This window comes from Oncorhynchus kisutch, linkage group LG1, assembly GCF_002021735.2.
Source record: "Oncorhynchus kisutch isolate 150728-3 linkage group LG1, Okis_V2, whole genome shotgun sequence".
Lineage (NCBI taxonomy): Eukaryota > Metazoa > Chordata > Actinopteri > Salmoniformes > Salmonidae > Oncorhynchus > Oncorhynchus kisutch.
Genome location: NC_034174.2, coordinates 28,966,036 through 28,978,195, shown reverse-complemented (window position 1 = coordinate 28,978,195; position 12,160 = coordinate 28,966,036). Strand labels below are relative to the sequence as shown.

The 12,160-nt window shown below is 40.9% G+C and overlaps 1 pseudogene; it reads right to left on the bottom strand.

Moving 5' to 3' along the window:
* Positions 1-1,906: 1,906 nt before the first annotated feature.
* LOC109875182 (transcription factor HES-5-like) lies at positions 1,907-3,396 on the bottom strand (annotated as a pseudogene).
* Positions 3,397-12,160: the final 8,764 nt, after the last annotated feature.

The following is a 12,160-nucleotide window of genomic DNA, read 5'->3' as shown; positions in this document are numbered from 1 at the left end:
GAACAAAATTCCTCTCCCTATCCCTTGACACTAGTAGGTAGGGGTCTGAGTCTATTGTCCCAATGAGGCTCTGTGAGTGAGTTTTCCTGGGTTTCCCACACTTTCTCCATTCAATGATTTGCTTTCAATGGAAGAACAATATAAGTGTGTCTTATTATTCATACCATTAGCAATGCAGTTGAGTCCAATCCCAGACAAAGAAGGCTATTCTGTGTCTGTCTGCCCACCTGACTATGATAAAACGAGGTTATCAAGCTTTATTTTTACAAGACACCCCAAAAATCTACCTAGCATCAACATATTAGCCAACTCAAGATACAGAACACCTGTAATCTATGGAACAATGCAGAACAGATTTTTCAATATAACATGTGTAAAGCATGTGTAACAGTATAACTTTAGCCCGTCCCCTCGCAGAGGCCCTTGCAGAGCAAGGGGAACAACTACTTCAAGATCTCAGAGCGAGTTACGTCACCGATTGAAACGCTATTAGTGCGCACCACCGCTGTTTGAATAGGAACGTAGTATGAGTTTCAGTAATATGAGTGTCTCCTTCTTTTGTAAACTAAAGTCACTCTTCTGTGCTTGCTGACAACCACCAACGTAGACAAATGCTCTGTCACACTAATGCCGTTGTTCACTTGCTAGTAGGAACTCGTACGACTTGCTTACTGGTCGAACGCGGCATGTGTTTAACTATAACCCATAGCCACGGGATGTAGGGGTGCTGAAAAAATCCCCAGAAAATTCAGAATAAAAAAAAATATATATTAATAATTGTTCTGTTTTTTAAACATTGATTTTACAAAAGTAGTGCACTGTGCCTTCAATAGTCCTGTATAAGTGTACTGATATATACATCAGCGCTGGAAAAAAGATTAGTCCAGCCCCCCCCAAACTACTTCTCACGGCTATGCTACAACCAATTAGCGAGTCATATACATTTCCGCGTTTTGTAGTTGCGACTAGCACGTCAACACGGCATTAAGCCTGTCGCATGCTTCCCAGTTGCAACATTTTGCACAAATTTTGTGGCGTTTCTGTTTGTTTTGGTGTTCGGCATGGGCTTTTTTCGTCTGTTAGCGTACCAATAAAATGTTTGTTGAAGCAAGTCAAAGTTCGGTAGCTGAAGTCTACGCCCCTTCTTCAGTGATTGGTCAACAGTCCTTCTAGTTGGAGCCGGAACAATGGACTGAATTATTCAATAGTGTTTTTTGTCATTCAACTATAGACAACTAGTTTTCATGCACATATTTTCACTTGAGAGGCGACTAGTTTTCATGCATATATTTTCACTTGAGAGGCGACTAGTTTTCATGCACATTTTTTCATTTCCGAAGTACTGCACCAAACACTTAATTAAATGTAAAATTGCTCGACTAAGACCTTGTCATAAACGTCAAAATCAATGACATATTTCCTGATTTGTCTTAAATGAATTTGGACTATTTTGAGGGAATGTATAGTGATTGCTTCAGCATTTCAAGAGAGACAAAGAGTAGTATTGCCGCTTTTTTCTCGTTGTTCAAACAAAGGTCTTTTAAGAGAGTGTGAGCCACAGATGTTCGCTTCGCCGAGCTGAATTATGGTAGGAGCAAACTGAACCTACCTAGTACGCAGGCGCCTTTACTGTATTTGATTGTAAAAATTGATAATCATAAATTGATAATAATTTCAGAGGTATTAGTGATACATGTCTCATACCTCTTAACGCTCATCTAAATTCATTCACACAGGATATGAAATACATATTGGACAATCCAACATTCATGACATAAACCATTGAATCTTTATTTCCTAGGATCTAAGACTTTAGGGTGTCAAATGACCAGTACCAGACTCTAACGCAAAGTATAGGATTTTAATAAACCACAAACTATCAGCCACATTTCAAGATTGTTTTTATTTTCATATAGAGAATACATTTCTTAATTGTTAAGAACTTAAACTTTGTGATTAAGCATCACTACAATTGCGAGAAAACAGCTTCAAGTCACACAGGCACTCATCATAGACTGTGGGTTATATTAAATATTCATAGAAGAAACATAGACAAATGCAGCTTTAAAAACAAAGCAGACATATGTTAGATATGTCAATATGCGAGAATTAAAAAATCGTAATACAAACCAACACAAATTGGTAGTTCATCACTAAAACCAGGCTTGGATATACAGCAAATCAATTAACGATTTTTAAGTCATCAACAAGAATATATTTTCTGAAATTCATTAACAGAAGGATTATGTTGCACAATTAAAGAATTTAAACATTCTTTGCTATCTCACCCAATGTGGGTAATAAATAGATTATAATGAACAGTCAACAATATAAACCATCCTTAGCAGATGGAGGAATTTCCTCTTACAAAGTAAAAATAACTTGACATAATACTCAAGTTAAATGAAAAGTGATGATATCAATATGAACTTTCATTAGGAAGGCTTTTTCACATATTCCTGAAAAAATAATGAACACAAACAAATTAAAACTTTGACATTTTCTGCAGAAGGAGAATATTGTCTCATCCTATTCACATTACTGTCCATTAATGTTTGACCAACATGGTCCATTGTGTTTGTCTGAGTGGAGCTTTTAAGTCTGTAGAACTCTACCAGGACCTCCAGAGTGCGCTGTTCACTGGACTCTTTTCTTTGCTGATGCTGTGCTGGGTTAGAGAGCTGAGCTGAGGCAGGTCACTCTCCCTGCGGTTCTTATCAGAGGATGGCTGCAGGCTCTGGAAGTGGCTCGGCAGTCTTCTCTGGGACTCTGTCGTCACCTCATCCTTGGACAGGAAGTGGACAATCTCTTGGACACAGCTGGAGTAACCCTGATTGACAGGTGCTGAGCAGGAGGAGGAACTCACTGATACTGTTGCTGTTTTCTCAGGAAGCAAACTGTCATCTCCAGGATGTCAGCTTTCTCCAGCTTGGAGTCAGGCTGCTGGTTGAGGATCTCTGGAAACAGGGAAGACTTGAGCTGCTCAATGCTGCTGTTGTTACGATCTCTGTAATATCAGCACTGGCTTTCTTAGCTGCAAGAAGAGAAGGAGGGTCATTAATAATCTTATTCTGATATATAACATTAATGAAACACATAAAAAATCAGTCTAATGAACTTAATTTGCTTGAATTTGAATCTCACTTTACCTTGTTGGTCAGAGTCAGGTGCTCCGTAGTGTAGATCATTGCTGAAGTGATTGAAGGTCGTGGCTGGATCTATGTGTTGTAGAGGTCTTTGTGTAGAGATAATCTGATTTCTACTGGTTTCATCTCTCCTATATATACTCCCAAATCTGCATATGAATGTGTGTGTCTTGGGCTTGTAGGAGAATCTCACAGTCTGTAGCCAATGGGTGAGCTTGGGAGGACAATGAGGAATGTGGAGCTGCCACATGCTCAGTGTTCTTATTACCGGGGGACAATGGTCACATCTCAGGGGAACAGGTGGAGGGGTGGGGGGAGATGGAGAGTGTCTCACAGAGCGCTGTGTGAATCTGGGAAAGTGGTAACACCCAGATCTGCTGCCTGATGTTGGGATCAATGACATTGACATAGCACACACTCATCATCACAATTTACACGTGTGAATGACTCAAATACTTTCCAATAAAACATAGTGTTTCCTAACTTTAAAAAATCGTAATAATTTTGCTCGTATTGCCTAATTAGTCGAATTTAATAACTCTCTATAACCGATTTCTTGATTTCCCTTATTATAACTGCCAACACTTTAAAATATTTTAGACGTCGAGCTGTTCAGATGATTCAGAGAATATTCATTTTCTTTTTCAATAATTTTACTGCTTTATAAATGTATCTATCATGTCCAAAACATAACTACAAATCAAATAAAATCAAATTTTATTAGTCACATGCTCCGAATACAACAGCTGTAGACCTTACAGTGAAACACTTACTTACGAGCCACTAACCCTAACCAACCATGCCGTTTCAGTGTAACATTATTTATTTATTTATTTTCACCTTTATTTAGCCAGGTAGGCCAGTTGAGGACAAGTTCTCATTTTCAACTACGACCTGGCCAAGATAAAGCAAAGCAGTGCGACAAAAACAACAACAGAGTTACACATAAACAAACGTACAGTCAATAACACAATAGAAAAATCTATGTACAGTGTGTGCAAATGTAGAAGAGTAGGCAGGTAAGGCAATAAATAGGCCATGGAGGAGAAATATTTACAATTTAGAATTAACACTGGAGTGATAGATGTGCAGATGATGATGTGCAAGTAGAGATACTGGGGTGCAAAAGAGCAAGAGGATAAGTAACAATATGGGGATGAGGTAGTCGGGTGTGCTATTTACAGATTGTTTGTGTACAGGTAGAGTGATCGGTAAGCTGCTCTGACAGCTGATTCGTAAAGATAGATAGGGAGATTTAAGACTCCAGCTTCAGTGATTTTGGCAATTCGTTCCAGTCATTGGCAGCAGAGAACTGGATGGAAAGGCAGCAAAACCAAGTGTTGGCTTGACCAGGGAAATATACCTGCTGGAGCACGTGCTACGGGTGGGTGTTGCTATGGTGACCAGTGAGCTGACATAAGGCGGGGCTTTACTTAGCATAGACTTATAGATGACCTGGAGCCAGTTTGGCCACGAATATGTAGTGAGGGCCAGCCAACGAGAGCATACAGGTCGCAGTGGTGGGTAGTATATGTGGCTTTGGTGAGAAAACGGATGGCACTGTGATAGACTACATACAGTTTGTTGAGTAGAGTGTTGGAGGCTATTTTGTAAATGACATCGCCAAAGTCAAGGATCGGTAGGATAGTCAGTTTTACGAGGGTATGTGGCAGCATGAGTGAAGGATGCTTTGTTGCGAAATAGGAAGCCGATTCTAGATTTAATTTTGGATTGGAGATGCTTAATGTGAGTCTGGAAGAATCAGAGAATCACCAGCAGCAAGAGCGACATCATTGATATATACAGAGAAAAGAGTCAGCCCGAGATTTGAACCCTGTGGCACCCCCATAGAGACTGCCAGAGGTCCGGACAACAGGCCCTCCGATTTGTCACACTGAACTCTATCTGAGAAGTAGTTGTTGAACCAGGTGAGGCAGTTATTTGAGAAACCAAGGCTGTTGAGTCTGCCGATAAGAATACGGTGATTGACAGAGTCAAAAGACTTGGCCAGGTCGATGAAGATGGCTGCACAGTACTGTCTTTTATCGATGGCGGTTATGATATCGTTTAGGACCTTGAGCGTAGCTGAGGTGCACCCATGACCAGCTCGGAAACCAGATTGCATAGTGGAGAAGGTACGGTGGGATTTGAAATGGTCTGTGATCTGTTTGTTAACTTGGCTTTCAAAGATTTTAGATAGGCAGGGCAGGATGGATATACGTAGGTCTATAACAGTTTCGGTGTAGAGTGTCTCCCCCTTTGAAGAGGGGGATGACCGCGGATGACCGCGGCAGCTTTCCAATCTTTGGCGATACGAAAGAGAGGTTGAATAGGCTGGTAATAGGGGTTGCAACAATTTCAGCGGATCATTTTAGAAAGAGAGGGTCCAGATTGTCTAGCCCAGCTGACTTAGGGATCCAGATTTGCAGCTCTTTCAGAACATAAGCTGTCTGGATTTGGGTGAAGGAGAAGGGGGCTTGGGCAAGTTGCTGCAGGGGTGCTGAGATGTTGGCCGGGGAAGGGGTAGCTAGGTGGAAAGCAAAAATTCTTATTGAAATTAGCGATTATCGTAGATTTATCGGTGGTGACAATGTTTCCTATCCTCAGTGCAGTGGGCAGCTGGGAGGAGGTGCTCTTATTCTCCATGGACTTTACAGTGTCCCAAAACCTTTTGGAGTTGGTGCTACAGGATACAAATTTCTGTTTGAAAATGCTAGCCTTAGCTTTCCTAACTGACTGAGTATATTGGTTCCTGACTTCTCAGTTCCCTGAAAAGTTGCAAATAGCGGGGGCTAATAGATGCTAATGCAGAACGCCACAGGATGTTTTTGTGCTGGTCAAGGGCAGTCAAGTCTGGGGTGAACCAAGGGCTATATCTGTTCTTAGTTCTAGATTTTTTAAATTGGGCATGCTTACTCTATATATAGCCTGTCTTAATGTATATAGTCCGCTGTTTTATTTCTTTACTTACCTATTGTTCACCTAACACATTTTTTGCACTATTGGTTTGAGACTGTAAGTAAGCATTTCACTGTAAGGTCTACACCTGTTGTATTCTGCGCACTTGACAAATAAACTTTGATTTGATTTGATATTTAAGATGGTGAGGAAAGCACTTTTAAAGAGCAACCAGGCATCCTCTACTGACAGGATGAGAACAATATCCTTCCAGGATACCCAGGCCAGGTCGATAAGAAAGGCCTGCTCGCTGCAGTGTTTTAGGGAGCGTTTGACAGTGATGAGGGGTGGTCGTTTGACCGTGGACCCATTACACACAAAGGCAATGAAGCAATGATCGCTGAGATCCTGGTTGAAGACAGCAGAGGTGTATTTAGAGGGCAAGTTGGTCAGGATGATATCTAAGAGGGTGCCCATGGTTACGGATTTAGGGTTGTACCTGGTAGGTTCCTTGATAATTTGTGTGAGATTGAGGGCATCTATCTTAGATTGTAGGATGGCCGGGGAGTTAAGCATGTCCCAGTTTAGGTCACCTAACAGTACAAACTCTGAAGATAGATAGGGGACGATCAATTCACATATGGTGTTCAGGGCACAGCTTGGGGCTGAAGGGGGTCTATAAAAAGTGGCAGTGGTGAGAGACGTGTTTCTGGAAAGGTGAATTTTTAGTAGAAGTAGAAGCTCGAATTGTTTGGGCACAGACCTGGATAGTATGACAGAACACTGCAGGCTATCTTTGCAGTAGATTGCAACTCCGCCCCCTTTGGCAGTTCTATCTTGTCGGAAAATGTTATAGTTAGGGATGGAAATTTCAGGATTTTTGGTGGCCTTCCTAAGCCAGGATTCAGACACAGTTAGGACATCCGGGTTGGCGGAGTGTGCTAAAGCAGTTAATAAAACAAACTTAGGGAGGAGGCTTCTAATGTTAACATGCATGGAACCAAGGCTTTTACGGTTACAGAAGTCAACAAATGAGAGCGTCTGGGGAATGGGAGTGGATCTAGGGGCTGCAGGGCCTGGGTTAACCTGTACCAGAGGAACAGAGGATGAGTAGGATAAGGGTACGGCTAAAGGCTATAAGAATTCGTCATCTTGTGCGTTCGGAACAGAGTGTAAAAGGAGCAGATTTCTGGCATAATATATTCAAGGCATAATATACAGACAAGGGTATGGTAGGATGTGAATACAGTGGAGGTAAACCTAGGCATTGAGTGACGATGAGAGAGGTCACCAGCCTGCTCGTTATAGCGCACACCTGTCACCATCGTTACATGCACCTGCACGTCATCCCTCACCTGGACTCCAAAACTTCCTTAATTATCTGCCCTATATATGTCACTCCCTTTGGTTCCTTCCCCGTTTCCTGTCTGTGTGTTGTTTGTGTATCTAGTTTGTATTATGTTTCAATAATTTATTAAAACACTCACTCCCTGAACTTGCTTCGCGACTCTCAGCGCACATCGTTACACACAAAGCTTTTTACGAGAGATGAATGTTGATGGAACATGCAGTACCAGTCAAAAGTTTGGACACACTTACTCTTTCAAGGGTTTTTCTTTATTTGACTATTTTCTACATTGTAGAATAATAGTGAAGACATCAACACTATGTAATAACACATATGGAATCATGTAGTAACCAAAAAAAGTGTTAAACAAATCAAAATATATTTGAGATTTGAGATTCTTCAAAGTAGGCACCCTTTGCCTTGATGACACTCTTTGCCTTGGTTACACACTCTTGGTATTGTGTGTAGATTGATGAGGGAAATATGATGGTAAATCACTTCTTAAATATATTGGATACAGATAGTGTACATTAGACAAATTATATATTGTCAGTGCCAACATTTCATACTGCAAATTTTGGCAATATATCATATGTCTAATGTACACTGTCCATATATTACAATGGGCATTTGCCATCACAAATTGAACACGCAGTTAAAGGGCTTAGACTAATAAAGTCCACAATTGGGAAACTGTACTGTACAAATACCATTCAAATGTGCTGTCCTTTGACTGTTTATGATGATTTAAGCAATGAGATGGCTGACTTGATGGCTGTCCAATTGCAATGTGGTACATTGGCATTGGCCATATGATATATTGCAAGTTCACACTTCCATGTTAAGATATGAAATGGACCGTGTACTCTCATCATATCGACATCTGGAGGAGTATCAGTGGCCCTGAATGTGTGGCAAAAATCATTTTTGCAAATCGCATGCACGGAAGCATAGTTAGACAATAACCTGTAAACCAATGTTATCCTATGGGAGAAATTTGGATGTGTCAAACTACATGAACCGCCGCACGCAGCTAGAATAGCCCCCTCCCCCCGATAACCCCTGTCAAAAATGACATGTATCTTTATGACCCAGAAGCTGCTACTAGCCAGGCCTCATTCCGGCCTACTTGTTTGCACAGTCACTGCAGTCAGATTGAGCGAGCTAAGATCAAGTGGAGCACCACATTGAACTCGGAACAGCCTAGAGACTATAGTGATGCCGTTCGTTTGCCTTTCAGTGTTGATTTCAACCTGTCCATTTGGTGATGGGAAATCCCTGCTTAAATATATTGGAAATGGACACTGTCCATTTGCAATATAAAATATGGACAATGACAATTTATCATACTGCAATTGGACAGTCAGCCATCAAGTCAGCCATCAGTCAATAGGACATCATACCAGTGGAGGGTCCTCAGAGGAAGAAGGGGAGGACAATCCACCTCAGTGAATTTCATAAAAATAAAAATGTTGAAACAATAAAAAAGTGATCCTTTTCAGATAAAACTATACTATATATATATTTACGTCACCAAATAATTGTTTTAAACACACTGTTTTGCAATGAAGGTCAACAGTAGCCTCAACAGTACTCTGTAAGTTAGCACCATGGTGTAGCCGGAGGACAAAGCTAGCTTCTGTCCTCCTCTTGGTACATTACCTTCAATACAAAATCTAGGAGGCTCATGGTTCTCACCCCATTCCATAGACTTACAAAGTCATTATGACAACATCGGAGGATGTCCTCCAACCTATCAGTGCTCTTGCAGCATGAACTGACATGTTGTCCACCCAATGAAAAGATGAGAGAATGAATCTTGTACTGAAAGCATAAGCTACAGCTAGCTAACAGTGCAGTGCATAACATGTGGTGAGTCGTTGACTCAAAAAGAGAGAAAGACAATAGTTGAACAGTTTTGAACAAATTACTTTCTTCCAAAATTAAGAAGAAAGAGAGAGATAGAGAGAGTCATTTTTTCAGTTTTAGTTTCTGCAAATGCAGCTAGCTAGTTTAGCCTACTCAAACACCCTGCTCAAACAGAGGGTTGCTATGTTAGTTAGCTGGCTATGACTATCCAACACAACACTTGAACTCTTCCAAGTCAAGGTAAGCTTTTGGTTTTACAAATTTATTGCCACTGGGGCCGGTGTAACTGCTAAACTTCTTACTGACTGTACACTGTAACATTACCACATGATTGTTTACTAACTCGCTAGTTCTATTAGCTATGTTGACTATGATGTTACTTTAGGTAATATGGTGAAAATTATGTAGGCTGTGTGTAGGAGATATGATATGGTTTGGCATAGCTGATGTGTTGAGCATCGAAGTCCACAAGTGGAGGGAAAAGGTGAGAGGAGGAGAGTGCATAGATACAAGAAGGAATACAATGTGGTTGCTATGAAAGTGAACTGAGGTGATCATGCATGATCAGCGGTGCGTGATCAGAGGTGTGATCAGAGGTGCATTCATTCCACCGATTCTGTTGCAAAATGTTTCTTAAATGGAAGCGAACGAAACGGGGATTAACATACCTGAATTTGTCCAATAGAAACACTTCTTTGCAAAAAAACAAGAGTCCTCTCGCATCTTAAATGTCACCAACCGCCACTGTTTACTGACACCAAACGGACTTTGTCCAACTTGCCATCGCATATGTCAGAGCCTGCCTGAAATTCATAGCTCATTCTGTTTAAACATGAAAACACATAGTTATGTTAGAGCTACGGTCTGATTCTGACCGGCAGGCTAAATACCTACATCCTATACCTATACCTACATACAGGTATTAGGTGAGCAATAGGTAAGTAAAGAAATAAAACAACAGTAAAAAGACAGTGAAAGATAACAGTAGCGAGACTATAAAAGTAGAGAGGCTACATACAGACACCGGTTAGTCAGGCTGATTGAGGTAGTATGTACATGTAGATATGGTTAAAGTGACTATGCATATATAATGAACAGAGAGTAGCTGTAGGGTAAAAGAGGGTTTGGCAGGTGGTGGGTGATGGGTGATGGGACACAATGCAGATAGCCCGGTTAGCCAATGTGCGGGAGAACTGGTTGGTCGGCACCAATTGAGGTAATATGTACATGAATGTACATACTTGGTAGTGAGTGTTGCAACTGAGGACAGACGATTTTTATGCAATATGCGCTTCAGAACTCGATGGTCCCATTCTGTGAGCTAGTGTGGCCTACCAGTTGGCTGCATGACCAAATAAGTCTGGCCAGCCAGATGGACACAGACAGACAGACAGAGAGAGTAAGAGAGAGAGAGAGAATTTATCCAGGGTAGGGTTAATTGGAACAGTGACAGTGGAATCTCTCTCATTTGATGTCACACGTCTGTCACATGTTATGAACCATTATTGGTTGTCACATGAATTAAACAAAACAGTAATGATTTATTAATTATGGTAAATCATGCAAATATAACTTGTCTGTGTATAGCCGTATATAAGACAACTGTTGGGACTGCCCAAGCAGAGCTCCTGATTGACATGTGTACTATGGTGCATTGAGTTGGTTGGAACCTCTCCAGCGTGCTGATAATAAACGATGATTCAGTTAAGATTGACTTTGAGTGTCCCTGTGTAAGAATTTCCACAACAATTTGGCATCAATGAACAGCATGATTGATTCTACCTGCTGAGCTTTCCAGTGTGGGTCTGTGAGGAAAACCGGTGGCGCATTTTATTCCCCCGTCTGACCAAAATACGAAGAGACCCGCCCAGAACAGACTCTTACTGTGAGCTGCCCAGGAGGAGACACATCATCCACAAACAATTGAGGGACGGCAACTGATTTCAGCAAGTCAATTTAAAGGAATCTGTATAAAAATTAAAAATATATAGAAAATAAAAGTAACGCTTAGAAAGGTACCCATAGTCTACTTGCACATTCATCTTCTGCGCATATATCACTCCAGTGTTTAGTTGCTATATTGTAATTATTTGGACACTATGGCCTATTTATTGCCTTACCTCCCTTATCCTACCTCATTTGCACACACCTTTTCTACTGTATTATTGACTGTGTTTATTTTATTCCATGTGTAACTCTGTGTTGCTGTTTGTGTCCAACTGCTTTGCTTTATCTTGGCCAGGTCACAGTTGTAAATGAGAACCTGTTATCCACTAGCCTACCTGGTTAAATAAAGGTTAAATTGAAAAAAAAAAGAGAGAAGACTATTCACTAGATTTATGAGAGAACTAGAGCGAGGCGTAACGGTACCATGGAAAGCCCCGCTGACAGCTGTCTGTAGGTATTTAGAAAACATTTCTATGTAGTCTGCAGCCACTACAGAATAACACATGGTATTTTTTAATACGGGGTATTATTTATACGTGTAGCAAATAGCTGTAAGAGAACCATGACTATAGATATAGTGCATAGCAAGTAACGACAAGATATGCACAGTTGACGATGCACATGTGGTAATGAGGAGATTACAGAGTGTGTTTGGGAATAGTAAACCCATGTCATCTGATTTGTCGGAAGTATTAAGGTGTCTGAAGTATAATTCTATATACGCATGGGTTTATTAAGACTTCCTGCCCAAGATGCAGTAAACTCGATTGTGTTTATTTTCTTTCTTCCAGGACTGATGGAATGTCCACTACCAAGTTTTTATTTCATGTTTATCAGTGATTCTGTATCTCTCCCTTTGAAAGGCTTCCTGAGGCAGGTGCCTTGGGAGAGCAGTTAAAGTACCCGGATCCGGACCCAAACATTCATATGCAGACTTGGGACTATAGATAGG